The sequence below is a fragment of the Lepisosteus oculatus genome, chromosome 5 (assembly GCF_040954835.1).
Source record: "Lepisosteus oculatus isolate fLepOcu1 chromosome 5, fLepOcu1.hap2, whole genome shotgun sequence".
In the NCBI taxonomy this organism is placed as follows: Eukaryota; Metazoa; Chordata; class Actinopteri; order Semionotiformes; family Lepisosteidae; genus Lepisosteus; species Lepisosteus oculatus.
In genome coordinates this window covers 28,254,075-28,281,222 of record NC_090700.1, presented here as the reverse complement: position 1 = coordinate 28,281,222, position 27,148 = coordinate 28,254,075, and the positions used below count along the sequence as shown (strand labels likewise).

Genomic DNA, 27,148 nt, shown 5'->3' with positions numbered 1-27,148 from the left:
ACAGTAGAAGGTGACATCTTAAAATGATTGAAAGTGATGAATTGGAACAACTGCAGGTTAAGGGGACCTACTGTATATTAAATGTTACAAATAATGTACAGAAAATACAGTCTCATAAAGTCCTTTAAAACACATTTCAGTCACTCTGGGATTGACATTGAAGAGTGCTGCTTTAAGAGATAGACAATGAAAAGTATTTGACCTTAGTAAATGTTTTGCCATGGTTGAAAAAATTAATACAGCAGAAATTTAATAGAAAAATACTTCTGCTTATAACAACATCAAGACTGAATTTAACCAAATTATTTTTTGAATGCTGCCAACAAATGGCTGTTTTTGAAAACATAGAATTCTCTGAGCACTATGAAAGGAAAAAGGGAATTATATTGTGTCTAAACTCATTAGAATTTACTGAAGAAATTTGTAAACCAATCTACATTTGAATTCAAGCCTCTGAAATACATCATTTTTAAATGAGAATCTTAACACTAGTAACCCAAATCAAAAGACAAAATACATCACATAATTTGAAGAGAAGGACATTGCTTTATATGCCTTTTCACTTCATATTGACTAATTATACTGAAGAACATTCTGGGTGGTAAAGAGATTGATAAAATCAGAAAACCTCTCCTTTAATTGGACATCAACCTTACCATAGATCATGGAAAGCAAACCTTCCTCAATCCCATTTGTACCCCAGTCAGAGGGTTCCATTAATAATCTCTGGAGAATGATCAATCGTAGTGCAGCTGTTCTATTTTACAACAAGTATCCGGACAGATAATAATTAACCCTATACAGTAAAATGGCCAAGTTATCTGTTTTTCTTCAGCCTGACTACATGCATGCATCCTGCCTCACACAGATGCTTGCCAGCATTCTGAGAGCTGAATTTGTTTTTTATATGCCACAGTTCATGTGTATTACATAGTCTACTGTTTACTGCCAAGGGGTACAGAATATTCTTGCTTCATTGTTGGAAAGACAAATGTTTACAAAGTTTCACTCTAAGATGAAGATACATCATGTGTTTATTTTGATGTGAAAATGTGAAAATTAGTCATGCTGTATACAGTACCATTTGGTCAGTTTTTCAGACTTTGGAAGGAGTTAAAATTCGGTATACAGTACTGCATATTGATCACCAAGTACAGAATTAGAAAATGAAGCAATATATGCTCAAATTTGTTTTAAAAATAGGTTATTTGTTAAATATTTGTAAAACATTTGCAATCCCCAGATGTGTCTGACAGTCAGTATCCAAGCTGTGTTACCCACTTTTGGGGCCAGGACTTATCAATTTTAAGAGGCCACCAAATGTTGGTAGGGTACAGTGAAGAGAGTTTCACTGTACATACACCTCTATGGCCACAAACTTGTTTGGCCTTTGGTACAATCTAATGTTTCAGGATTTGCATGAACAATTATAAACGCTTGCATGCATGTGAGTACATATACTATATATATATATTAGTATATACGGTATATGAGTGATTAGGATTGATGAACAACTGGCAAATCTACTTTTGGTTATAAAATGAAATTAAATAGCTATACCTAAGGTACTTACTCTGTCTATCCTCTGTACATCCTTCCTGCAATGCTTCATTTAAAAACTGCTGATTCTGATATTCTTCTTGGGTCTACCACCTGGCTTCACACAATGGGCGGTAGAGCATTTTGTTTTGCAGCTTCATGACTATGGAATTCATTTCTCAAATCCATTAATAACTCTGCAAGTGCAGACATTTGTAAAAGTTACTTAAAGACCTCTTCACCCAAGCTAATAGTACCTGTACAAAATTTGTTGTGTTCTTATATTGTTTGACCATTTACTGTAGGTGTTTAATTAACTTCGCTTGTTTTGGTACATCACTTTGAGTCTTTTACAAAAGGTGATCTTACAATGTATAATTGGATTATTAAAAATGTGTTTTTAAAAACTTGTTTTGCCCCCCAAAAATTCAATTTCATGGAAAACACCCAAACAGTTTAAGGACAATTGCATGCAAGTAAAAATATTTATAAGATACACTTCTGACTACAAGCACATTAATTATTCTAAAGTTACTTGGCATGGTAACTGACCTTTCACTAAGTAATAAAATACATTTTATTTAACCGTGAAGTTTATCTAAATAAATCCAAACAAAAGAATTGCATAGACAGAATTTTTAATCGATTTTTGAAATTGCTCTTCTGTGGTTCTAAATTTAATGTGAAGGTCAGGCCTGTGACAAGAGATACATTGTGCTATTTTTATTCTTCTATCATCTTTGTAGCTTCATAAACCTTATACAGAAGAACCAGTAAAAAAAAACACCAGAAGATTTACTGTATGTGTTTTTACTAAAGATAAAGTAACTTTACATGAAACTGCTTGGGTCTCTAACTTTTGAGTATCCAGTTTGTATACAGTATATACTATCACAATACACGCTTAAAAAAAACAAACCATATAGATTGCATGATTAAAATTTGAGAGCAAGAACAGGAGTCTAAATACTGTACAGCTTTACACCTTTTCCCAGCATTCATTGCTTCATCCATCACTCCTATCCAGAATTGAACCATTAACAGATTCTTAACTTGTCACTGACTGAAGGGATTCTGACCGATAGCTTGGGTGTTGTTCGTTCAGTTTAATGCAAATCTGTATTTCTGTTTTCTCACTTAGTAAACTCACTGTACTATTGGGTTGATGCAAAAGTTAGATTATTTTCTTTCGAAAAATCAAAAAGATACACATTTTTTCTTTCTAACCATGCAATATCTTACACAATTTCTAACAGAGTAATGCTGATAGTTAACTGATTTAGAAAATATAATCTGAAGTAATGAAATTACATCAAATAAAATGTTAGTATTAAAAAGTACATACAGTATTTGCTTTAGACTGCCATGATCTCACCTAATGTTTTAGAATTCCAGCTCCCTGTTCTAGTTTCTTATTGGGCTTACCTCTTCTCAGGTGGATCATGAGGCCTGACCACACAGCCAGACCACAATTAATAGAAAAATGCTGTATGAGTAATGCCATATCCCACACTAAGCCCTAAGCCCTTCTTCCAGGACTGCACTTCTGTAACGCAGTGCAAGTGTCACATGACATCACTTGTTTTGTTATGGCTCACATTCAAAAGGTTTCCTGCTTACACGCTCCTTCTTTTCCAGTGCCTTTTCCAGTGTCTTTGTGCACGCTGGCATAGAATTATTTTAGAATTTTCCATCCTCTTTTTGTAGTTTGACGGTAATATTTGAAGATTTTATGTTTCATGGCTACTTGGCTTTGCTCTGACAGGTTAGAACTTGAAATGTCACAATTCTGCAAGGAATTTGGGTTATATCCCCTCAACAAAGTCTGATCTGATACAGACTTACGAGAAGCGTACATAAATGGTTCTATGGGGGCGCTAAACCTTTGCAGACTCTTGTGAGGTCATGCATATGAAGCCCGCGAGACCACAAATTACAGCCTAAATAAGGATTTATTGCTTGCACAAATGCAAAATACAGTTTGTACTCTAGTAAATCAACACCAACAGCTTTAAAGCCCTTTATACAGTACAACACTACTAGGCTCAATGACACCCAAGTGAGAATGTGACTTTGACCCTTAACCAATTAGCTAATTAATTCATTCACCCCATGGAATCTATATATAGGATACCTAACTGAGGTCCAAATGACTTATACCAGGTCAGCTGATACTAATATATCTATTCTGCTGGGTTTATTTATCCTTTTAAATTTTATATTACATTTTTTTTTTAATTTAAATAATCTAAACTGAAATTGGTTTCCTTTGACTGATCCAGTAAACTGATCGTCTAATGGCTTTTGGAAAAATAATGTCATATAATAGGAACTAATACAAATCGATTGCACAAAGAAATTATATAAATACAGTTTATTCCCTGTACTAATATGGAATAAAACTTAGTGATATTTGTGTCATTTTATTCTAAACAGGACAGACTGAACATGGAACTTTAATATTGTTTTGTAGTTTCAAATGTTCTGGTTGAATAAAAAATCCTCTAGTGCTTTTAACTGCATAAAACTAGCATCTCTCTGTGGGAGAGATGTTTGCACCAGTAAAACAGTAATCTATTTAATGATGTTTAGTTTAAGACTCTAGAAATTTGAGAAAAGGGACAAAAGATTGTAGGTTTTACAGTTTATATTTTGTAATGCAGAAAACATACAACAGATCTGACATACTGTAAGAATCATAAGTATAAAATTATACTGTATATGTGAGTTTCAAAATAAAATGAGAAAATCTTGATAAAATAATTTGCAGAATTTCATTTTTGAAATAATTAATAAGGTTTAATGTGTTGGGCTTTCAATTAAAAGAAATACATGTTTTTCCTATTAACACAATATAGAATAGAAAGTAAATGTCTTAGAATGTGAATTATTTTCTGCAAGGATCTATTAATAAAATTATAGTAGATAATGTATCAGTACTCTGATTCAATAAGAGTAGGAAAATGTGATATACAGTATACTTGGCAACTTTATGCATGCTACCATTTAAATACAATGGTTTTGATTACTGTTTTAATTGAGCTATTTTTAAATTAATGCTACTTTTACTGTAGTAAAAATGCTCCTTACAGTCAAAGAACTGATGTTCACTAGTGAATGGTATTGTGGCTGTATGTGATATCCATCACCTGTGTAAAAGGAAGGATACACTTACAGTAAATGAATACAAAATTGTTTACTGAGATTTTCAACAGAACAGTAGTATTTGTTTGTTTGTCGTTTCCATTACCTTGGCTTGAGAAACCTTAATTTAAAATAATAAAGGGATTGTTAATAAGGGCAATACAATGCCCTTTATATATATTTTTTCACTTGGGAAAAACCAAGCTCTCACACAAATAGTCTGAAGTACTGAAAGTTCTGAAGTGCCTGGTAGACTGCTGCCCTTTTTGTGATTGAGGAAAGCCACATTTTCCAAAAAATACCCATTGCAGGAGGGCTAAATGAAAACACACACCACATTATATTTGGCCATACTCTAATGCAAAACTAGGAGAAAGGTGGACAAAAGACTTACAGTAGCTATCACTCAGACACAGGTTATATTCTTTTTGGCTTGATACAAAAGAAGAGTCCCTTCCCTTTTCTTTCCAACATTTTCTTAAAGTAGCAAATAGCAGCCTTGTACTGTATAATCTCAAATTATGAGTTTTGGGTAATGAATGTGAGAAGGAAATAGAGATGACGTTGCTTGTACACACTTCAGATTACAAATGAGTGGGGAATATACAGTAAAATGGTCTCAGTGTTTGATGTTTAATACCATGAGAAAAGTTGCAAATAAGAGGGTGTTGGCTAGCTGAGGTTCTCCTCCAGCTCTTTCTTGAAGGTTGATACCAATACCCGAGGGTATCAACTTCAAAAACACATGGCAAAAACATATCCCAGACTCCCAAAGCCCTTTGTGCAAAGAAGTACTTTCTGCTTTCGGTCCTAAATACTGTACTTTCCCCTTAGTTTGTAGTTTTGTCTTCTGGTTCATGTTTCACTGTTGATCCATTAGATCAATACAAGTAAATCCAAGTCCATTGAATTGACTTCATTTAAAAAAGCTAAATTTAGGGACAACGTTGTGTAATTCAAATTTACAATAAATGACCTGTATTGTTTTATTAAATAAGCAAGCATGGTGCATACAAACCTGCAATCAATTAAATATAGTTTAAGGGGATTGAAAAAAAGTACTGCTTGCTAATACAGTAATTTTCTTTTACTTTCATATAAATGTTCTCCAGCCATTAAATAAGCACGTGCTCCAATCAAATACTGTAAGTTACAACAATGCTAAGAAACTGGCCTTTTTGAATACTTTCCTGAGAACCCCCTGAAATTGACTTGCTCCTCTGAGAAATGTGAGTCAACTATGAAACAACGGTTGTGTAAAACAATATTTAGAATTTTTTAAATGTTATGAAAAACATGTTATACATGCAAGGGAATTCATTTCTGTGAGATGTCTGAACTCGGAATGATTTTGATAGATCTCCACATGGGGCTGTAATAAAAAAAATGTCATAGTTCTGTACTTTGTAATTTAAAGGTTGTAATAATTGCAAGTGATCTCCCTATTGATGTGGCCAAGCCTGAGGTAATACTATCATATGCAAATGTTGATTTTCAGTGAAATCCAAGGCCTTGCCTGATTAATAATATTTAAGGTACATTTCTGTGCTGCATAGCCTGTAATAATGGGGGCAGTAAATTTAATTATCTGCTATTTTAATTAGATTATAAGGCTTTGTGTCAGCCTTCTGCTGAGATACGCCGTTGACAATCTAAAAATATTTTCTTACTATTTCTGTTGCTTTTACTGCACAGTTAGTAACGATACAGCCACATCAGATCAATTAGTGATTGTTCACTGATCATACAAGACCCCCATTTGCAATGCTTTGCAAAACATTTCTAAAAAACAAAGTAAAAGTAAAGTGTTGAAAGTATTCAGGTGTCTTATCTGAACATACTGTAAAAACACAAAAAGGTTACAAAAACAAGAAGTCATACAGGCCATCTAACCCATTTTTTTTTTAAAGAAGCCAAGGTATCAACTTCAACAATATGGTTGGGCAGCTTGTTCCAATGTCAAACAACCCTTTGGGTAAGAAAGTGCCTCCAGTTCTCAGTTTAAATGGGCTTTCATGCTGTTTCTACTAGTCTTCAGGGTTAATATGCTGGTGCCTTTGAGAACTTTGAATATCTGTATCAAGTCCCTTCATAATGTTTGTTCAAGACAAAATATGTTCAGTTCCTTCAGCTTATCAGTGCAAGACATTTCCATGAATCCAAAGCAGCAACAGCATTTTAATAACATGGCGTCCACAGTTGAACACAATATTCTAAATGAGACCTTACAAGTGCATTACAGAACTCTAACTTAACATCACTTGATTCAAATTCTACATTTTAATCATATACAACTGGTCCCAGGGGTCCCAGGGAGGTCACATATCAGGCAATAGAGACAGAATCAACCAAGGGTTAACACACACACTAGGGCGGTAAACGGGACACGTACAGTATGCAGCTTCAGGGGGTTACACATCAAAGGACAATTACAGAGGTAAACAATTAACTATTATATACACCTGCACGGTTAAGACTGTTACATTAGCAGGATGACTTAGTGGTCACTCTGCGAGCCCACAGACCATCCCCCGGCTACAACTCCCAGCTTGCTCTGCAGTGCGCCCGGCGAGGGCACGACATTAATTTCTATTAGGTGGGCCACGATTGCATTTAGATTTGTATCACTCTTTTCTTTTGTGCAAGGTAGATGTGATTAGCCTAGCATTTTTTTTAATAGGTGGCACTGGAAGAGTGAGAGCTAAAGATAATGTGGAGAAATGTACAGCAGAAAACTCCGAACAGAAAAAAAACAAAGAAAATTAGAAAATACGAAGAAGAGTACTTAAAGTACTGATTTACACAGACAAGTGATGGAGAAGATGCACGACCGCTATGTGTGGTTTGTGGCGAAGTGTTGGCTAAGGTAGGCCTCATGCCCTACAAACTTCTATGCCACTTGCAGACCAGACACTCGACCTTGCAGTCTAAACCTGTTGAGTTTTTTTAACGGAAGCTAAGAGGCCAACAGGAGCTTTTAACAGGAGCTAAGAGGCCTACAATCTACCCTCCAAAAAGCCACCACTGAGAACCCAAATGGCTAACTGGATTGCCCAAACTGGGAAGCCACACATGTTAGGTGTTACTGTGCACTAAGGAAAAGGTTTCAATCATGTGTGGGAAAAGTGCTGCAGAGCGACTAGCATTGATACCATTGTCAAATTAAACCGCGTCTAGCCGCACTGGGCATATGGCAAGAGACATGGAAGAGCAGGTGATCGCTAAGATAAAATCTAGTCTGTATTTTTCTTTACAACTTGACAAGACCATTGATGTCTTAGGAGATGCTTGTTTATGCAAGATTTGTTGAAGAGGGAAATTAATGAGGATTTTTTGTTTTGTCATCCTCTTCCTGAGCGTGCCACTGGAGATAAACTTTTCTTTTGCTGGAAACATATGTATGTGAGCATAAAATTGACTGGAACAAGTGTGTGCCGCTCAGATAGTGCACAAGTTATGACTGGCCGATACAATGGGCTAGTCACGGAAGTACAGGCCGTTGCTCCGCTCGCTTTCTGGACACATTGTAGAATTCATAGACAAGCACACGCCGCTAAAAAATGCCCCCCCAACTCAAACAAGTAATGGATGAATGTGTTTATACTGTAAGTTCCATCAAGGCCAGTACAACAAGCGCACAACTTTTAAAGATTATTCCAAAAATTAAGCATAGGAGGACTGCAGAGGCGGCCTTTTGCTACTACTCACCCAAACTATATAGTGGTATAGTATGCCTAAAAATTTTTTGCTTCTTTTGCTTTTACTTGATTTTTCTTATATAATTTCAGTGCTATTTGTATTGTTTGTGGTTAGTTCTTTTAATTGGTTATTGTTGCTTATTTTAAGTTGCTTAAAGTTTTTTTTAAATTAATGTTTTTTAACAAGCACTTTGAGTTGCAAAACATTGCATGAAAGGTGCTATATAAATAAAAAAAACTATCATTATTATTAAGTGAGTAGGCTTATAATTTATACAACGTGACAATTTTTAAATCTGTGTGTGTGGAGGGAGGCAGGAGGTGTTACAAAATATTTTTAACATCAAAAGAGGGTCGCACTCTAAAAAAGGTTAAAAACCCCTGATATACTGTACAGTCTAGTCATACCTGCAGCTTAAGCTGGAATAAAGCAGAGGCTGTGAGTCGTAAAGCAAAACTCAAGTGTAGGATGAGAGAGTCAAAACAGAAAAGCTGGAGGCAGCAGGATGTGATAGTAGCAGGCAAGAGAAACAGGCAGAGTGGTGATGAGCATAATGTATACTGTAGGCAACTGTGGTGCAGGCAAAAACAGCCCAGAGTCATGGTCAGAAGTTAAACTTGATGAACTTGACATTTAACTTTGTTAAACAAAGAACCAAACCAAGACAGAACAAAGCAAATACATAGTTGAGACAAGCAAGTAAAGTTCGTAACATGAGAACATAAAACCACCCCGGGCAAATCCTGGAGACATGGTCAGAACGAAGTGAGTGTTAAACATCAAATGCACAGCATGATTCAAGAAACTCAACCAAGTAACCAAAGAACTTGAAAACTAGGAATACAGTAGGCTCTGAGTAGACTCAAAGATCACAACACTATGCCAGAGCCCAGAGCATTCTCAGTGCAAACTTAAAGTATCCTGAACGACCTGGGACAGGCATGGTCATATATTGCCCACAGATGTTACATGTCTCCTATTGTGTACGTATGTGTAGCAACTGGCACTAATTTATGGGTAAGCAGAAGTATAGCCAGGTGCCATGCCAATATTACAGTAGCTCAATCTGCAGCTCTCCAGTGAGCATGACATACATCATGTATAATGTATACATTGTTTCTCTGTTGTTTTGACATTCTTTACATTTGTAAATAATAAAGAGTATTTCCCTCATCCACCATAGATTTTAAAGGAACAAGTAATAGGTTTATTCCATGCTGAAAAAAAGAAGAAAGAGAACACAACGTTTCGGCCATGGAGCCTTCTTCAGGTGTCACACAAACAAAGTGTGACAGTGCTTATCAATTTTTCTGATCATTTGAAGAACATATTCAATTCACCACGAGCACATATTTTATTGAAATAGAAAATATTAAGTTCATTTGATCTCTCCTTTCTGCAAGGCTCCACGGCCGAAACGTTGTGTTCTCTTTCTTCTTTTTTTCAGCATGGAATAAACCTATTACTTGTTCCTTTGCAGCCTACGCATGCTGACGCAGCTACCCACCTGAACTACAACCACCATAGATTTTGTTTTATTTTCCAAAAGAGGCCTCTTAATCAAAGAATTTTGCTATGGAAGCTTTGCAGAAAGGAGAGATCAAATGAACTTAATATTTTCTATTTCAATAAAATATGTGCTCGTGGTGAATTGAATATGTTCTTCAAAGTTTAAGGGCAATGACACAATACATAGAAGGAAACTTCTCAGAAGCACGTTTTTCACGAATATTAAAACACTTTTATGGAATGGATTGCCAGGATATGCAGAGGCAGGGAATATTAAAAATTAGGCTTGGTGTTCTTATAAAATCACTTAATGATCAGAAAAATTGATAAGCACTGATGAGCATGGAGGCCTGTACTTACAGTATCATCAAAAGTTTATCTAAATCACCATAAATGATATCTGTCCATCATATATCACTTGATGATATGTTTTAAGATGGGCATGAAACAAATGGAATTCGGAAGTTTTGCAGTGAAAAGTGTGGAAGAGTGCTCACATTCATTGAATGATATCTTAAAGAATAGAGATTTGAAACTGAGCTCCTAAAGGACTACTCTGCAAGGTTACACCCCCTAGTCTATGCCTCCCCCATCATTATAGACAACAGCTGGTTATTACCAGGAGGAGAAGGAAGGTGACATTTGCTAACTCAATATGCCATTGATTGCTTGTGTTCTGTGATCAGTAAGGGTTGAGTGGTCTCAGAGGAGGGGACATTTGCAGTAGAATCGTGACACCACACCCCTTTCTCTATTCATACAAAACACACACAGACAGAGAGTATAAAATCAATATCTATGCTGTTGGGACACCATCTCAGAGGTGACATTTGACTCACAAATGCCTACATCTGTCTTCCATACTGAGAATTAATGTATTGGTACAGGACGTAAGACCCTTTTGACAGAGGTTAGGAGAGCCAACAACACTTAATTAATAATTACTTGCATTTCTATAGTGTTTTTCATTCCATAGGATCCTAAAGCACTTCATCTATACTGAAATGCAGCATCCACCAAGGTGACATTTGACAGCAATAATGCATCAGCAGTCTCATTACACAACAGATGAAGTGGAGAGATAGAAAGTGCTTCACCAGTTGAATAAAATGGGAATTTTAGATCTAACATACAGCACATAGTTTGAAAAATCACTCTGACAATGTTATGACTGATTGTTAGACTTAGAAAATCATAATCTGTTTAAGTAAAGCGTGACTGGGAGCCACTGTGTACACTTGCCCGGCACCATTAAAACTGGGTGGTTAGAGGTGGCTAGCCATGTAACAGCAACACCTCTCTAAGCTGCAGTGTCATCAAGGAGAGTTGTATCTGTTTTCCCTCTGATGTCCCTGCACTCTCATTGCAATGAGCTTGCATTGTGAATAACAAACAGATAGCCTGACAACTGCACTACTTTGGAAGATACAGTTTGCTTCTTTACAAAAGAATATATAGAAGTTAGAAACCAAAGAGCATTTCGCACATCTAGTTGTTTTAGTTTCTGGACATTGATTTTGACAGCCCTTTATATAAAGACTTGCCTCCAGTTTGTAGTCTTAGATGATGTTTGCTGCTTAAGTGACATTAATACCTCAGAGGTAAGTTTGAATGCTCAAGTCTAGTCACCTTGCCACCACATTAAAGATCAAGCTGTGAGTCAAGTTGATTAAAATCTGTTAATTGTTGCAGAAAAAAAGCAACAGTAATTTGTAATTGTATTCTAGTGTTAATGAAAAAAAAACTGCATTAGGAAGAGCAGAAAGAAAACTTAAAATAAGAATACATTTAATGTAGGAGATGCAGAATTTGCAGGAAAGGAAATCCTATGCAAACGTCTTAGAGTCTAAAATATATTTTCTACTGAAAGTTAGATTCAGCTAATCTCCTAAACAATGGCTCTGCATGTTAGGCTTTAACAAAAAAAAAACATTCCAACTGTTCTCTGTGCTGCAAACGCATCTGAATTTGTTTTTGAAGAGAATATTGCAGTGATTTACCATAGTCTCTGTGTTGCACTTAAATCTGCCATCCCTTCCACAGAAAGGCAAATAAATCTCACTGCCAGAAGGGACTGACACAAGCTACACCTGCAGTATGTCTAAACTATAGTACCTGCATTATGGGACAACCAATATGGCTACCAACCTGGGTCAAAGATGTACAGTATCAGCTAAGTAAAAACAGGAGCAAAAAATGTAACCTTAAATTTTATTAATTAAATTTTAAATATGTCATCCCAGGAAAATGGTGATTGACAATCATGAAACTCTTTAACTAGGAAACACAAATCAAAACTATATGATGCATTAATCAGTGAATGTTCGATTTCTATTGCACAGTTTTTGAAAACATTGCTAAATAATCTGCATAGAGATATTTTATCTGTGGATTTAGTATTGCATCCTTGTAGTCTTTTTGGATGTTCTCATTACTTTTGCAACATGTGCAATGCAAACAAACTCTGATTTTAAATTAAAAAAATATATATTTTTAAGCAAAAAGAACATCTATTCTCTAATTTCAATTGATTAAACCTTATGTTTATGTAACAAAACCTTTTTTATATTGAGATATTTGACAATATCTGTTCATCTATGCAATATTTAAATCAATATCACTCAAGACAGTTATGGTGGCCAGTTGCTAGTTTTGGCTCATACTCAGTATGCCACTAATTACTTATCATAACAAATGATAACCAGTTTCTGACTTTACAGTTTGTTTGTAGTGCTGACTTTGTTCATCATTATGTGGCACAGTTTAATTTAATACTGATGTTGTTTATGTGGTTATACTTGTTTTTTTTACAAAATAGGAGTCGGCAAACTACGGCCCACTGAACTTTTCTGAGTGGCTCGCAGCTCACTACTGTTTGAATCTTGAGGGTTACTTTTTGCATCAGATATTAACAATCTTCCACCAGTGGCCTCTACTTGTTAGCTTTGCTGCTCTCTCTCAGCAGTAACGGTCAATTGAAGAACAACACCCATTGCACGATGCATTTTACTTTTAGCCTATCAGACGTCAGCTTTAGCCTACAGTAGGTTACATACGCCTGTGCTACAACTTTTCTTACCATTTGGATTTTTGTTGCCTACTTTGATTGCCTCAGTCATGCAAATGCCATTTGGTGTATGCTCTAGTGTACAGTATCTTGTTTGAAAGCAGTTAATGATTTCAAGTAGTTCTAAAAGTTATAACTGACAAGAGGCTTACTGTAAGTTATTCCTGCCATGTCAGAAGAGTACTTTTGTGTTCCTTGCAAAGAAAAGGTAATGTGTCTGATCTGCAAGGATCTCTTGTGATTAAATACAACATAAAAAGGCATTACGAGACAAAACATTGGGCTAAGTTTTCAGAATACACAGGAGATGGATGGAGGGAAAAATTAGAACAGTCGAAAAAGTTGCTTCAGGGGCAGCAAAAACTGTTCAAGAGAAAATTTGAAGAAAATGTTGTGGCTATCCAAGCTAGTTATCGAGTATCACAGCTTCTAGCAGCAGCTGGCAAACCCTTCACAGACCTATTCCAGTTGGTGAGTTTATCGGCTAGATAGAGGATTTCACTCAGATGGCCCAGCAAGGTTAGTAAAACATTTTAGTGTCCCTTGCTCTAAAAAGTTTGCTGACCCTTGTTATAAAAGTACTGTATGAAAGTGGACAACTTATTGATAGTTTCTTCATAACCTTCGGGAACAATGGAGGCTTTAAGCATCTCTAACTGAAGCTCTTTCCCAGGTCACAGTCTTAAATTTGTGGAATATCAGGAATAAGAATTTGATCTGGTTTGTAAGTGCTGGAGGACTTTTAAATATCTGCATTGCAACTGTTAAAAAGCTCTTCCTACAGATTATTAACCCCACGATAACTGTAAGTCTGTAGTGAACTGTATAAAGAATATTGCCTCTGTTAATCTTAGTCAAAAACCCTCTTTTTAATTGATACAACTGCAACAATTTCAATGTCAGGATTTTGTTTGCTGTTTCTGGAACCACAGTTCAAATATGAAATAAATCTTAGCATAAATCAATAATATTGTAATAGCTGAAAATAACGGAATTCACTTAGAATGCACCAACCACAAAAGCACAGTTTTGAAATTTCAGAAAATTCAGAGCTGGTTGCTAGTAGATTATTATTCAGAGGGATCAGTTATCAGTTGAATATACAGTAATGGCATTGCAGGCATGAGAAATATTTTATTTTTTACAATTTTTTTCATTTTACTATTTCCGAATTTGTAGTCACCTACAGTACATTATATCTTTTCTTAACCATCTTACAATGTGAAATCTGCAGTGAATTCCCTGACTTTAAACCATGCAGAAAATGCTTATTAAAATGAATCTGAAATGATGGCTTGAGCATTGCTTTCAGCAGACAACAGTAAGACAACATTTAATGAACCAGAACACAATCTGACAGAACTGGCAGTCTTGTCCTGACAAAAAAAAATAACTGAAAAGGGACTCAATTGAATTAAACAGAGATGCACCATACCTACAGTATAATAACTATTGCTTTTCAGCATGCAGATTAAATAAAACCACTATATTTAAGGAACACAAAATTATTCATCTACAGTATATGACCGTATCATCTTTTCCATTTTAGTCTCCATCTATCCATGCATCCATTTGCTAACCACAGGGGACACCGGAGCCTGTCCTGGCAAGCAAAGGAGCACAAGGCAGGATCCAGCCTGGATGGGATGCCAGTCCATCACAGGGCACATACAGTACATAAACACTCACACTCACACCAGGGCCAATTTTCCATGAAGCCAATTAACCTACCAGTATGGTCCACACTGATACTACCTTAAGCTTAGAATTTAACCCATGGTTTCAGTGCTGTAAAGCTCTCTTTTTCTGCCTCCATTTTGAAAAAAATGTTTTTTTTTAAAGTTTGGGATGTTCTCTTATGAAGGCCTTTGAGTTCCCCCCTTTCATTTCTTTTCCTTCACCCTACTCATCTTCAACTTTTTAGCATCTCCCTGGCTCATTCCACACAAGGGCAGATGGGATCCTGTCAGCCTTGTGGATAGGCAGCTTTTTCCTCAGCCAGAAAAGTTACAGGTGTGTCACATTAAGTTTAATATGTTTCCAGCTTTCAATATGTTTCACCTCTGTATTACATCAGTTAGATTTGGTTGAATGATTGTAGAAAGGATATTTTTGCAAAAACCCAAATCTTAATAAAAAAGAATTTACAATTGTACTGGTACAGCAGTATCACAGAGAAAATCATCCACCAATATATCTACTGGAAATGCTTCTATCAATAAAAAAAAAAAAAAACTATTTTCAGGTATAAGCAGTTAGGTGTTTGTTATAGCAAGAAAAACATTCTAGAACTCTGATGACAAAAGTGGTTGTAGGGCAACAGGTTTTGGGGGACATATATTAAGTATACATATACAGCAATGCTGTTTCGAGTATGTGTATGCATCTCTAGTATGACACTTCCGTATCTGTGATACTTATTTCTGCCATTTCTTCATAGTGTGTGTGTAATAGATATTGTATGTGCAAAAACGTACAGATGCAGCCATTCAAAGTGTGCGGTACAGACACCGCAGTACAGATACCGCAGGTATGATGACACGCGATACCGCGGTGCGTGATTGGTTGACCGACAGGGGCACTCGTGGTCCGTTGGTCTGTCGTAGAAAGACTTACTGTAAACGTCTTTACTGTGCCCGTTGTAGATATTGAATTTTACCACTGAAGGGAAATCTTAGTAGCTGAGCATAAAAAGAATAGGAGCATACTGTAACGCGTGTGAAGGCCATAAACGATATTAATTTTGGAACGTAAACATACAGTATATGGCTGGTCTTGGTACTTTAAAGAAAAAAATACACACCAGTATTCCATTTCTCCCTAAACATTGTAAGCTTCGAAGTCTTTAACTAACGTGATACCGGAGTCAACAAGCATACTTTTAGAATTTGATTAAAAGGGAATATAATATGGAATCGCGTATCTAAAGAATTTAAGAACGGTATGATTATATCCGTGTACTGCGGCAGGACTGTGTAGGGCTGTTTCGCCTGCCTGTTCATGCGAGCTGTCTTGTAGCCTACTGGTCTAGGTGCGTGACTACCACCTGGCAGGTTGTGTGTTTGAATCCAGCTGGTGCTGGACTTTTCATTTTTATTTATTTATTTTTTAATCGCGTAACATAAACATATTACCGTATGCAAACTGTACTGTATACAGTATGTATATGTATATTTAATGTCTTAACTGTGCCCGTTTAATTGAATTAAAAAAAAATATTTAACACGAACATTAAGCTGTTTACATCTTCCTCCTGAGAACAGTCACCCGTTGCTACCCAACGCAGAATGGTGATTGGCTGACACTATCTGACACCCCTCTGATTGGAGAAAAAAGACGTGATGGTGTGCTATACACACTACCAGGAAGAAGATTTCTTTCTACTCAAAACGTGTATTTTAAAAGTTTAAGAAGTAAAAACCTTACAGCGTACACAGATTTCTAAACTGATCAGGATCGTTATCTTTGTCTTATGCATAATAATGTTCACCGCTCTGTCCAGCAAATTAATAATAAACTTTATTTTATATAGCGTTTTAAACGAATAAGTAATTAGATTGCTCATAAACCTAATCACTTGCTTTTTCTTTTTATTTAGGCTCAGATTTCAACTATAGATCGTATTATTAATAACCATAATAACAACCAACCAACAAAAACAACCATATAAACATAATGGTGGTGCTGGACCTTCCAGTTTTATTTATTTATTTTTTAATCGCGTAACATAAACATATTACCGTATGCAAACTGTACTGTATACAATATGTATATGTATATTTAATGTCTTAACTGTGCCCATTTAAGTATTGAATATTCATATCTAATTTTACCACTGAAGGGAAATCTTAACATAAACATACAGTATATAGCTGGTCTCGGTACTTTAAAGAAAAAAATACACACCGGTATTCCATTTCTCCCTAAACATTGTAAGCTTCGAAGTCTTTAACTAACGTGATACCGGAGTCAACAAGCATACTTTTAGAATTTGATTAAAAGGGAATATAATATGGAATCGCGTATCTCAAGAAATTAATAACGATATAATTATATTCATGTTGCAAAAGAACTGCAACGGACATAAAAACTCCCTTGCATGGTTTCATTACGACCAGAATCGGTCTTGAGATATTTTTAACTTGATTTACAGTATTTGAGAGGTATGTCTTAACACCGATACTACAGTGCTTAAGTACTGCTCACGTATATGTTTCTAGGTTTATATTATGCATTTCATACGGTCAAATTACTTTTGAGCAATAAGAAGCGCAAAACGGTATGCGTTTTACTTTCGTTTTGTGCTGGGACCCGTGGATTGATTAGAGATATCAAGTACATACAAGTCATTTTTTAAATGTTGTAGTTCGTCTTGAAAAAATGTTACGAGTCCATCATCTATCAACAATTACACAGGTTCTGTTTCCATATTGCGGATTTTGGTTACGTAATATTATTTTCTAGATTTCACGTTGTGAATATGATGGGATGTCTGATGGGATGTTTCTAAAAATCCATCCTCTGTAAAACGTCTTCTCTAGTTGTCCTGCATATGTATTCGCTAATGAAGCTGTGTGTTCTGAGCCTAGATCTCTACATTTCTGTATGAACAAGCTTAGAGGGCTAAAGACAGCTTGTGTTTAAATTGAGTGTAAGGCAATTTATGCTTCTAAAGTCATGGTCAGCATTTATCTTTGTACTGTGCTGTAAACTTGTTCTGTGCCAAGTCACATTATTTTATAGCGTTTTTAAAGCGTTATCAAATACGGTGTTACTGTAGTTTACTGAGTCCCATGTCACATGGTCTGTGATTGAAACCTGTAAAACCGGTTTAATTCGTCACAGCCAGCACTCTTCAGGTGTGAGGGTCTTCTGCTCAGAATGAAATGCTAAAATGTTTGTGTATATTCTAATGGTAGTGGGGGCGGGGTGTGTGGGAACAGGTTTGGTTGAAACATTTTCTCTGAAAGCATTTTCTTCGCAGTTTAACCGATCTTGTTACAGCATGTTACAGTTTACTATTATTAACCATATTAATTTTAAGTGCTTAATGTAAAATCTTGTAAAAATATATTTTAATTGTTCAAATATACATTAAGTCTGACTATCATATAATAAGTTAAATACAAAACTAAAGAAAAAATAGGGTTAAATATAATTCAAAATATTTTGCTAACAATGTTAACTGTTTATGAATAATAAAATGTATTAACTAAGGAGTAGGATGGCACAGTTGTTAGTATGTTTTTTGTTTTTTTTAACCCAATCTCCTGGAAACCATTAGTACGATGGTGAATCGGAGATTCTCAACCCTTGCTGCGTACGACTGGAAAAGAATTCGTGATCGGATCAACGAAATGCTTCGTAGGAGGAGGCGGTCTTTTCCTCTTGTCTAACAGTCTGTCCACAAACAAAACATTCCTGTTAGACAAGAGGAATTGAAAAAAAAACAATGTTGTCAATGAAAACCGGTGTGTGTGTCTCTCCCTGCTGGATGTCCCTCTCACAAACTGCTGAATGAATAAAATAATTTTATTGAAAACGAGTTTGCGATTGTCTGGTCTTTAAATTCTGGAGATACGCGATTCCATATTATATTCCCTTTTAATCAAATTCTAAAAGTATGCTTGTTGACTCCGGTATCGCGTTAGTTAAAGACTTCGAAGCTTACAATGTTTAGGGAGAAATGGAATACGGGTGTGTATTTTTCCTTGTGATATTTTAAGCTCTAGTTGAATGATAGGTGTCGCATTTTAAATCATTTTCGTAGCTAGAAATTATGAAACGCCCTGTTAAAAGCAAGGAAGTTTTTATGCCCCGTTGAAGTAAAACAAAATGCCTGACAAAGTATGGCTTGGACATATTCCAAGTGCTTGTACAAATGTGCTGAAGAAATTATACTTTGAGTATACAGCTTGTCCAAAGTCATCCATTATTAATACTATTAGTAATATCTTCAGTAAAGGCTTTGATGCATAAATATTTCTGATAAAGGTAGGTTGTGTACTTTTGTCCAACTGAGCAATCTTGCTTTCATAAAATATACCAGCATTTTAATGACTGATAATTAACATGCTGTAATACACAGTTCAAAATTAAAGGCTCAAATGCTGTACATGAGAGGTTAAGCTCCCCCTGGCGGTTTTACAAGGCGACGCCGGATAGTTAGTCACGTGACACACGTGAAACCGCGTGATACCGCGTGATACTGTGACACGCCCACCGGGGTATGCCGCGAAATACCTCACCCATTTTGAATGGCTGCATCTGTAACCAGACTATTTCACATACAGTACCATCGAGGCTCTGAAAACAAAACATTGGAACACTTGTGTTCAGCATATGATGTTGCATGGAAAGTTAGTATATTATACTGTACATCAGACGCATCCACAATTGTTGATCAAATTTATTGTGCAAATCTTACAGAAGTGTTTCTGCAATTAATAAGAAGATATATGAGGAGGGTTGCATGGCGGTGCAGTGACTAGCATCACTGCCTTGCAGTGCTGGAAACTGGCTTTAATTCTAAACCCGGGGTGCTACAGTATCTGCATGGAGTTTGTATGCTCTCCCTTGGTTTCTGCAGGGTTTTTCTGGGTGCTCTGATTTACTTCCACAGTCCAAAGACAATTTTTTTTTGATAATTGCTTCTGATTGCTTCAAATATTTCTGGACACTCCACTGTCCAGAAATATTTGCACTTTACAGGTAATGGGGACTCCCCTCAACCACCAATGTGCGGCCCCACCTGGATGATGCGACGGCAGCCATAGTGTGCCAGAACACTCATCACACATCAGCTATTAGTGGGGAGGAAAACAGTGAAGAAGCCAATTTATAGATGGAGGCCATGATTGGTAAGGGCCAATGGGAAATTTGGCCAGGACACTGGGATTACACCCCTAATCTTTTCGAGAAACACCCTGGGATTTTTAATGACCACAAAGGGTCAGGATGCCGGTTTTATGTTTCAATAGAAGGTCGGTGCCTTTTTACAGTGTACTGTAGTGTCCCCATCACTATCCTGGGACATTAGGACCCACATAGACCACAGAGTGAACACCCCCTGCTGGCCCCACTAACACCTCTTTCAGCAGCAACCTTAGTTTTTCCCAGGAGGTCTCCCATCAAGGTACTGACCAGGCTCAGACCTCCTTATCTTCAGTGGGTTACCAGTTGTGAGCTGCAGGATAATATGCTGGCTTTTTAATTAACTGTTAGAGGTAATAGAGCTTCAGGGCAAATTTGGCCCTGGTGTGAGTGTGTTTGTGTGTCTGTGTTTGTGTCTGTGTGTACCTTGCTATGGACTGGCGTCCTTGTGCAGGGTGGGATCCACCTTATACTTCTTCCTTGCTTGAAAAGTCCCCAGCTCCCTCGTGACCTTGAGTTAGATAAAATGGTTAGAAAATGGATGGATGAATATCTGGAGATCCAAAGCACTGCAAGGAAAAAAAAACACCTTAATAAAAGTTCCATTGCCAGGCATTATTATTTACAAAGAGTTATCCTTAGAGCAAGGGCAGTTATTTTTTTCATACACAGATTTTTAGGATACTTTGCAACAGAAAAGTTCTGATCAAATACGCCAAATGTACAAGACCTAGCTTTTTAAAGCATTACACAATAAATGTATTGAGCTTTAACATAATCTTTTATCTCCCTTTTGAGAGCCTACGAGAGAAACAATCTGTCTCAGTTTAGAAGACAGGCTATTTCAAAGCAGCATCTGAATAAGAAAAAAGACAATTAGACAGAATAGGGTTACATGCCTGATGAAGAACAAGTTTAACCTTGGTAACATGCTCATTGATCCGAGACAATGGCCGAGAAATACTTTTAGTTGGTCTGACATCAGAAAATGTTTTTCAAGTTTGTGCTTAAGTGCAAAGGAGTTAAACTGCCAAACTGAAAAATACAATTCCACAAATTTTTAAGAGAATTTCTTGCACAGGATGATAAGGAAAAGAAAAATATGAAAATTTATTTTTGATATATATACAGTGAGTTAACTTAATTTAACAACTCCAGTCTAATTCAATATATGCCATCAGCAGATTATTTTTAACATTCACCCATGAAATCAATTATTTATTATGCAACAATGACTGCTTCACATTATTGTGTAAAAGACGATCCAAATCAAAGCTTTAACACTGTTTTACAGGGATATTATGAACTATTAGTAGAGTTTCTTAATCAATCACTTCATAGTACACATTAATAATTAATAACAATTCCTTACACTATATATATAGTGTTTTTCTGGACACTCCACTCAAAGCGCTTTACAGGTAATGGGGACTCCCCTCCACCACCACCAATTTGCAGCCCCACCTGGATGATGCGATGGCAGCCAGAGCATGCCAGTATGCTCACCACACACCAGCTATCAGTGGGGAGGTGAACAGAGTGATGAAGTCAGTTCATAAATGGGGATTATTAGGAGGCCTTAATTGTTAAGGGCCCCTTGGAAATTTGGCCAGGATGCCAGGGTAACCCTTCTAACTCTTTTTTAATGACCACAGAGAGTCAGCACCTCAGTTTTACATCAACTCAAAGGACGGCGCCTTTTTAACAGTATAATGTCCCAATCACTATACTGGGGCATTAGGACCCACACACACTGTAGGGCCCATACTGGCTTCATCAACACCTCTACCAGCATAAATCTTCCCAGGAGATCTCCCATCCAGGTATTGACCAGGCTCACACCTACTTTGCTTCAGTTCGTTGCAGGGTGATATGGATGCTTTATAGAATTATCTATGATGCTAAAGACAGGAGCAATAACTGTAGCCCCACCATTACAATGTTATATCATCATAAAAACATAGAAAAGTGGAGTAAAACACCCATAAAATTTCACAGTAAAGCATAGACAGACAATGGAAACCATGTATCAAAATCGAAAAACCATGGAAAAGCAAAGAAAATCTATAATACATACTGTGGAAAGAACCTGGGAAAAACGTATAACCAATGGCTTTACTTCATAGTGAAGAGTACTGACAGAGATGACTGGCACATTAACTAGAACTTACTTTAGGCTTATGGAACATTACCATTTGTACTATAAGTTTTCATGTACAGTAGGTTAACTAACTCCTGGACTTCTCTCTGTGTAGGTACTGATATCACTGTGGACATGCTGGTCAACTCAGGAACATCAATTATCTGAAAGAAGTAAAACACTGTTCTGGCATTTAAGCCTTAGAGCTTTAGATATTATTTTCACCCTTTTCCAACTCTGTATTGTTTTTCTGCATTACAACTGCTTAAAAAGGGATATAGCCTTTATTGATAATCAAAAAGGAAACTGCTGCTAAATTAGTACTTGATATCTAAAAACTGCAGTACTGTACTTCTTCTGAGCACTACGAACAGAAGCAGAATGAGCTAAAATATCCAGAGGATGGATAAATGTAGATGTTCCAAGCATATATTAGAACATATGGTCTAAACAAAATGCAACTCCTATTGGATTTTATCATTTTATAAGTGTTATAAGTATTGGCCCCTTTCCTGATGTTTAGATTTTTTCCTGCTCTTAGGAGATCAAAAAGTTTCCATATTCTCGCTTATAGTATAGTGTGTTGGGCATATGATGCATTAGTACTAGTATAACTACAGACAAAAAATCCTGAAGAAGGGTTATTTAATTAAAATTCTGTTATTAAAATGTGAGTCTCTACCAATTGTGACCAAGGGTTGCGAACCAATTAACATTGTCTATTAAAATAATTACCATTGATGCCCTTTGCAAATGTGACTTGATGCTAAGTACAGGGTACACAAATGTTTTTGTTAAAAAGTGGCAGCAGTATCAAATAGATTTGTCCTTGGATATGTCCTCTTGTTCATGTGGTGCTCCACTCCTTCATAGAAGGAAACCACAATGAATCTTACTTTCAGCTGTGACACAACTGATTCTCTCCCTTTTCATTAGGGTTAATTCACTGTTTTTGAAACAAGTTCCTCTTTTAGCTGTAGCTTTGACCAGCATATCAAAGAAAAGAAAATCTGTTTTTCTTCTAAATAGAAAACTAGATGTTTTCTTAAAACCAGCTATAATACATGGGTTTATCTACAGTTTCATGTCCTGTGTTTGCGTCTAAGAACCAAATTGTTGTCACTGAATTGGTTGATAGCTTGGTTACTAGGTATATAATGCATCTGCAAATACTTGCAAGATAAGCAAACATTATTGAACTTTCAAAATCATAATCAAAATCCATTAAATGTTATCAAGAATGACATCTTGGAAATCATGGCGCTCATATGTCCTGAAAATCACTTTGTCTTCATTATTTCAACTTCTGTTGCAAACCAGTATACTCCAGTGAAACATACAAAGTGCATTAAATTCAGTTCCGTTTGACCAAACCACTTTAGTCATATTCTTTCAAGCACATCAACCTTTTTGACATACTCTGGAGTCCTGTGTAGTATTTGTTTGTTTTTTCTACCATAACAAATCATATGTTTTAAAAGAAAAAGTAGACATAATCACACATGTCTATGATAGTACAGTAAGCATAAACATGCACATACAGTACATGGAAAAATATAGCTCACTCCAGTCACGTTTTGTACTTAGCAGTCAAATGGTTAAACAAAAAGGAAACCAGCAAATCTCTTCATATGAAAATTATGGAGTAAGAAAATAATTGTTGACTTTTACCATAAAGTACCTTTAAAACAAACTGCCGCTCATGTTCTTTGTACTGTATATTGTTATGTTTGTAAGCTTATACTACTGTACATACAATTACAGCTTAATGCATACAGTATCTACAGTATAGACAGACTACAGAATTATCCAAACATTTGCATATAAAGGCAAAACATACAGTAGTTTACAAACCTGTGATGTAACAAAATCACACCTAATTTTTTTTTTCATTTCCTCCGAATAAAGTTTCCTTTCTCAGTAAAAATGATTTTCAACCAACTAAACTTGGAATCCGGATAAATAAAAATTGGCTCAACATTTCATAGCTCATAACTTTCAACAAACAGGCAGCAGGCGGCAGTCCCCTTTCCCTGAAAGAGTTAAAACAGAAAGGAGTGTGGGGTCGCCTTACCAGTGATATCTCAGTCCAGTTCCCTCTAACAGGCCGACCCATCCAACAGTGAGGCACTTAGGGTTAATATTTTAGCGTGTAGTAATGTCCCCTGCTCTCTCCCATCAGCATCAGAAACTGCAGTCTCCCTCACTCTTTGCCACTGCAGCAGAACAAGCTCTCCTTCTCTCTCTCTCCCTCAACACCCCCCTCCTCTCAGTCCCCTCCTCTCTTTACTTGCCTCCCCTCTCTCTTGATTCACATCCCCCCTCCTCCTGTTTCTCCTCCCTTCTTTCTCTGCCCCCCCACCATCCCCCCCGTACCTCCCTCTCTTGCTCTGCCTCCTGATTTGTGATGCTGCTCACACAGTGCTGCATGCAGTACTCTACGCCCTGGTCCAACATTCAAGGGCAATCCTAAAGAATCAATATGCAAAACTATCCCCCGAGGACTTGATGCTGGTACACTCCAACCTGCGTTAGTCGAGGGGAAAAGAAAGAAAAAAACACACAGGCTGTTACTCAACTCCAAGGCATACGCTGCAGCAAACCAGCTACTGTACTGTATGTGCCATTGAGAAAGTAACAACACTTATTTCTGAAGCACTGCTAATGGTTATATAGCCAGGCACTGGGTGCACACACTGGTCATCCTCAACCAGTTCACTACACATTTATAATGTTCTTTTCAGTTATTTAATGTAGTGATGTGATCATTTCACTCTCATCCCTCCACTTTAACTATTACAATGAACATTAAATTTGTCCCTGTCATTGGTTATTGTGGTTTTTGTTCTTGCAGCATTTGAGTTTTTTTTATCCCCTTAACCCACAGGATAAAATACAATTTGTTTTCACTTACACTGAAAGAACAATCCAATGTCTAGACATACAGAATAAAACTGGCTTACATAGAAGAAAATTGGAGAGGTTGCAGAAGAGAATAAAGGTCATCCATGTCTCTATGTGTCTGCTCTTTACTAATAATGCTCTAAACCTTAAAAACAGCATCAACAGCTTTTACATGTATCAGTCTTAACAGCCAGCATTACAGATCAATTACAAAGGGACATGATGTGTCAAGGATGGTTCAATTTAGAGAAAAGTCAGGCTTCTTTCTGTTTAGTTGTGTTTTGTATAAATCTAGTTGAGAATCTCTATAGTCATTATTTCATAAAGTACTGTATTACAAATGGTTTATGTGCCAAATTTTAACTTTTTTGTATTTTTCATATTATATCTGCCCAATACGAAATCGCCAGTTGTTTCTTGTCTTACAGCAATAATTCCTGTACTTCAAGAGAAGAATGAGAAAGTAAAGAGGTGCTCGTCCAAACTATCGATTATTGATCGATTCATCTATTGACATACTGCAAGTTCCATAAGCCTACAGGTGCTTCCACAGGGACATCACTGAAGTTTGTGTTTGGTCAAAAGCTGTGAAATCTTAGTTCAAATCAGCTGACGACTTTACCCAAGCTTGAAATTGTGAAATCTAGGGTGTAGACTTTCATTTAACTGTTTAACACAGGGTTTATAGGTCATAGTGTCTGACTGAGTAAGATGAAGCAGTGACCTTGCTCATGTTCTTTAAACCGTTCCTTGCACAGCCCTTAGAGAAGAGTTTTTGTGAAGGATTCATAAAAAAAAAACTGAACCCATATTTTCATGAGAGATTTGTTGTAGGTCATGCTGAGAAAGGGATCTCAATTTTCAACTTGCCTAATCATGCCAAGGCTTTTATTCCAAGTGCACTATTAACATCTGTCAACTATCGTAGATTTTAGGTTGTGTCAGCATTGCACAACAGATTAAGCAGATAGTGTTTTGCAATATACAAAAATCCTCTACTTCCAAAACAGAATGTTGTGTATGTATGATTCCATAATGCCTTGCAAAGTATTATGATGCCCCATGTTGTTGAATTACAAATGCTCTATACACATTTTTTTTAAGTTAACATTTTCACTTATTAAAAAAAACATGACGATTAGCAAACCCTGCAAACCAGAAAATGTTGCTTGCATTATAAGTATTTACCACATTGAGTCAATACTTGGTAGAAGCACCTTTGGCAGCAATTACAGCTACTGTACATCTGTTTGGATGAGCACCAACTTTTCTCAGAGAGATTGTGCAAATTTCCTACAATTCTTATTTTCCAATTTGTGCAACATCTGTAAAGATAATCAGGGATAGTTGATGAACAGCAATTTTAAAGTCTTGCCTGTTTTTCTAATGGATTCAAATCAGAGCTTTAACTTGGCCACTGGGGTGAAAGCTTTTGTGTCTTCTGACTACAAATCTTCTGCTGCATCTTTGTAGTATCACCTACAGTATATGCTTTCTTGCCAACATCTGTCAGGATAACTTCTTTAACCCCAAAAAAGAATCAATTTGAAAAATAAAGGTTTGGTTAATAATACTGATTTAGAAAAATATGTAAATGTTATTTGAATTTCAACAAAATAGGATATCATTGGAAGGGGGCAAATATTTGTACAAAGGCACTTGCAGTGTACTTGTGTACTTTCAGTATGTACGGTATACATATAATGCTCTCCTCAGTTCCTTTATTGCTTGCAAACATCTCATAAAGGGGGTCTGGTGTTATACTGATGCTTCTATTTCTTTAACTAAATATAGTAATAACAGTTCTTGCATTTTATGGAAGAATCAACGATTTACAGTATTACAGATTATTTTCTCATAGTGACATTTACAGTAGTACACCTGTTTGATTCCTTTACAACACACTGTTGTCACCACATCACCTTGGTTTCATATTGCTCTCTCATATTAGACGTTCTATATTCAGTGAAAAGCATTAGTACCGGGACAGTGAAGTGAAATGTGTCATTTATGTGTATACTAATGAAATATGTATCCATACATTTTCTAACAGCTTTATCCAAGCAGCAGCAGAAGCAACGTAAGATATACCCTAGACAGTACACCAGGGTATGCACAGACACAGATACACAAACACTCACACCAGGGCCAGTTTTACCAGAAGCCAATCAACCTAACCGTATGTCTTTGTACTGTTGGCGGAGACCTACACAAAGAAGGAGACAACATACAAACTCCACACAGGTAGTCCCCTAGGTTAAGAATTTTCACTC

At 36.4% G+C, this 27,148-nt stretch overlaps 1 protein-coding gene across 6 annotated transcripts in view; it reads right to left on the bottom strand.

Moving 5' to 3' along the window:
* Window positions 1-27,148, bottom strand: part of syt2a (synaptotagmin IIa) — a 186,875-nt gene that overhangs the window by 65,033 nt on the left and 94,694 nt on the right. The window contains exons 1-2 of one of the 6 annotated variants that reach the window (XM_015342329.2): window positions 24,046-24,217; window positions 20,258-20,342 (exon numbers count right to left, since the gene is read on the bottom strand). The exons of 3 other annotated variants lie outside the window; for them this stretch is intronic. The gene's annotated coding sequence lies outside the window, so the exon portion shown is untranslated. Of the gene's footprint in view, window positions 1-20,257; window positions 20,343-24,045; window positions 24,218-27,148 lie in introns of those variants that run through there. 2 more of the 6 variants (XM_015342330.2, XM_015342331.2) reach the window with 2 other exon arrangements.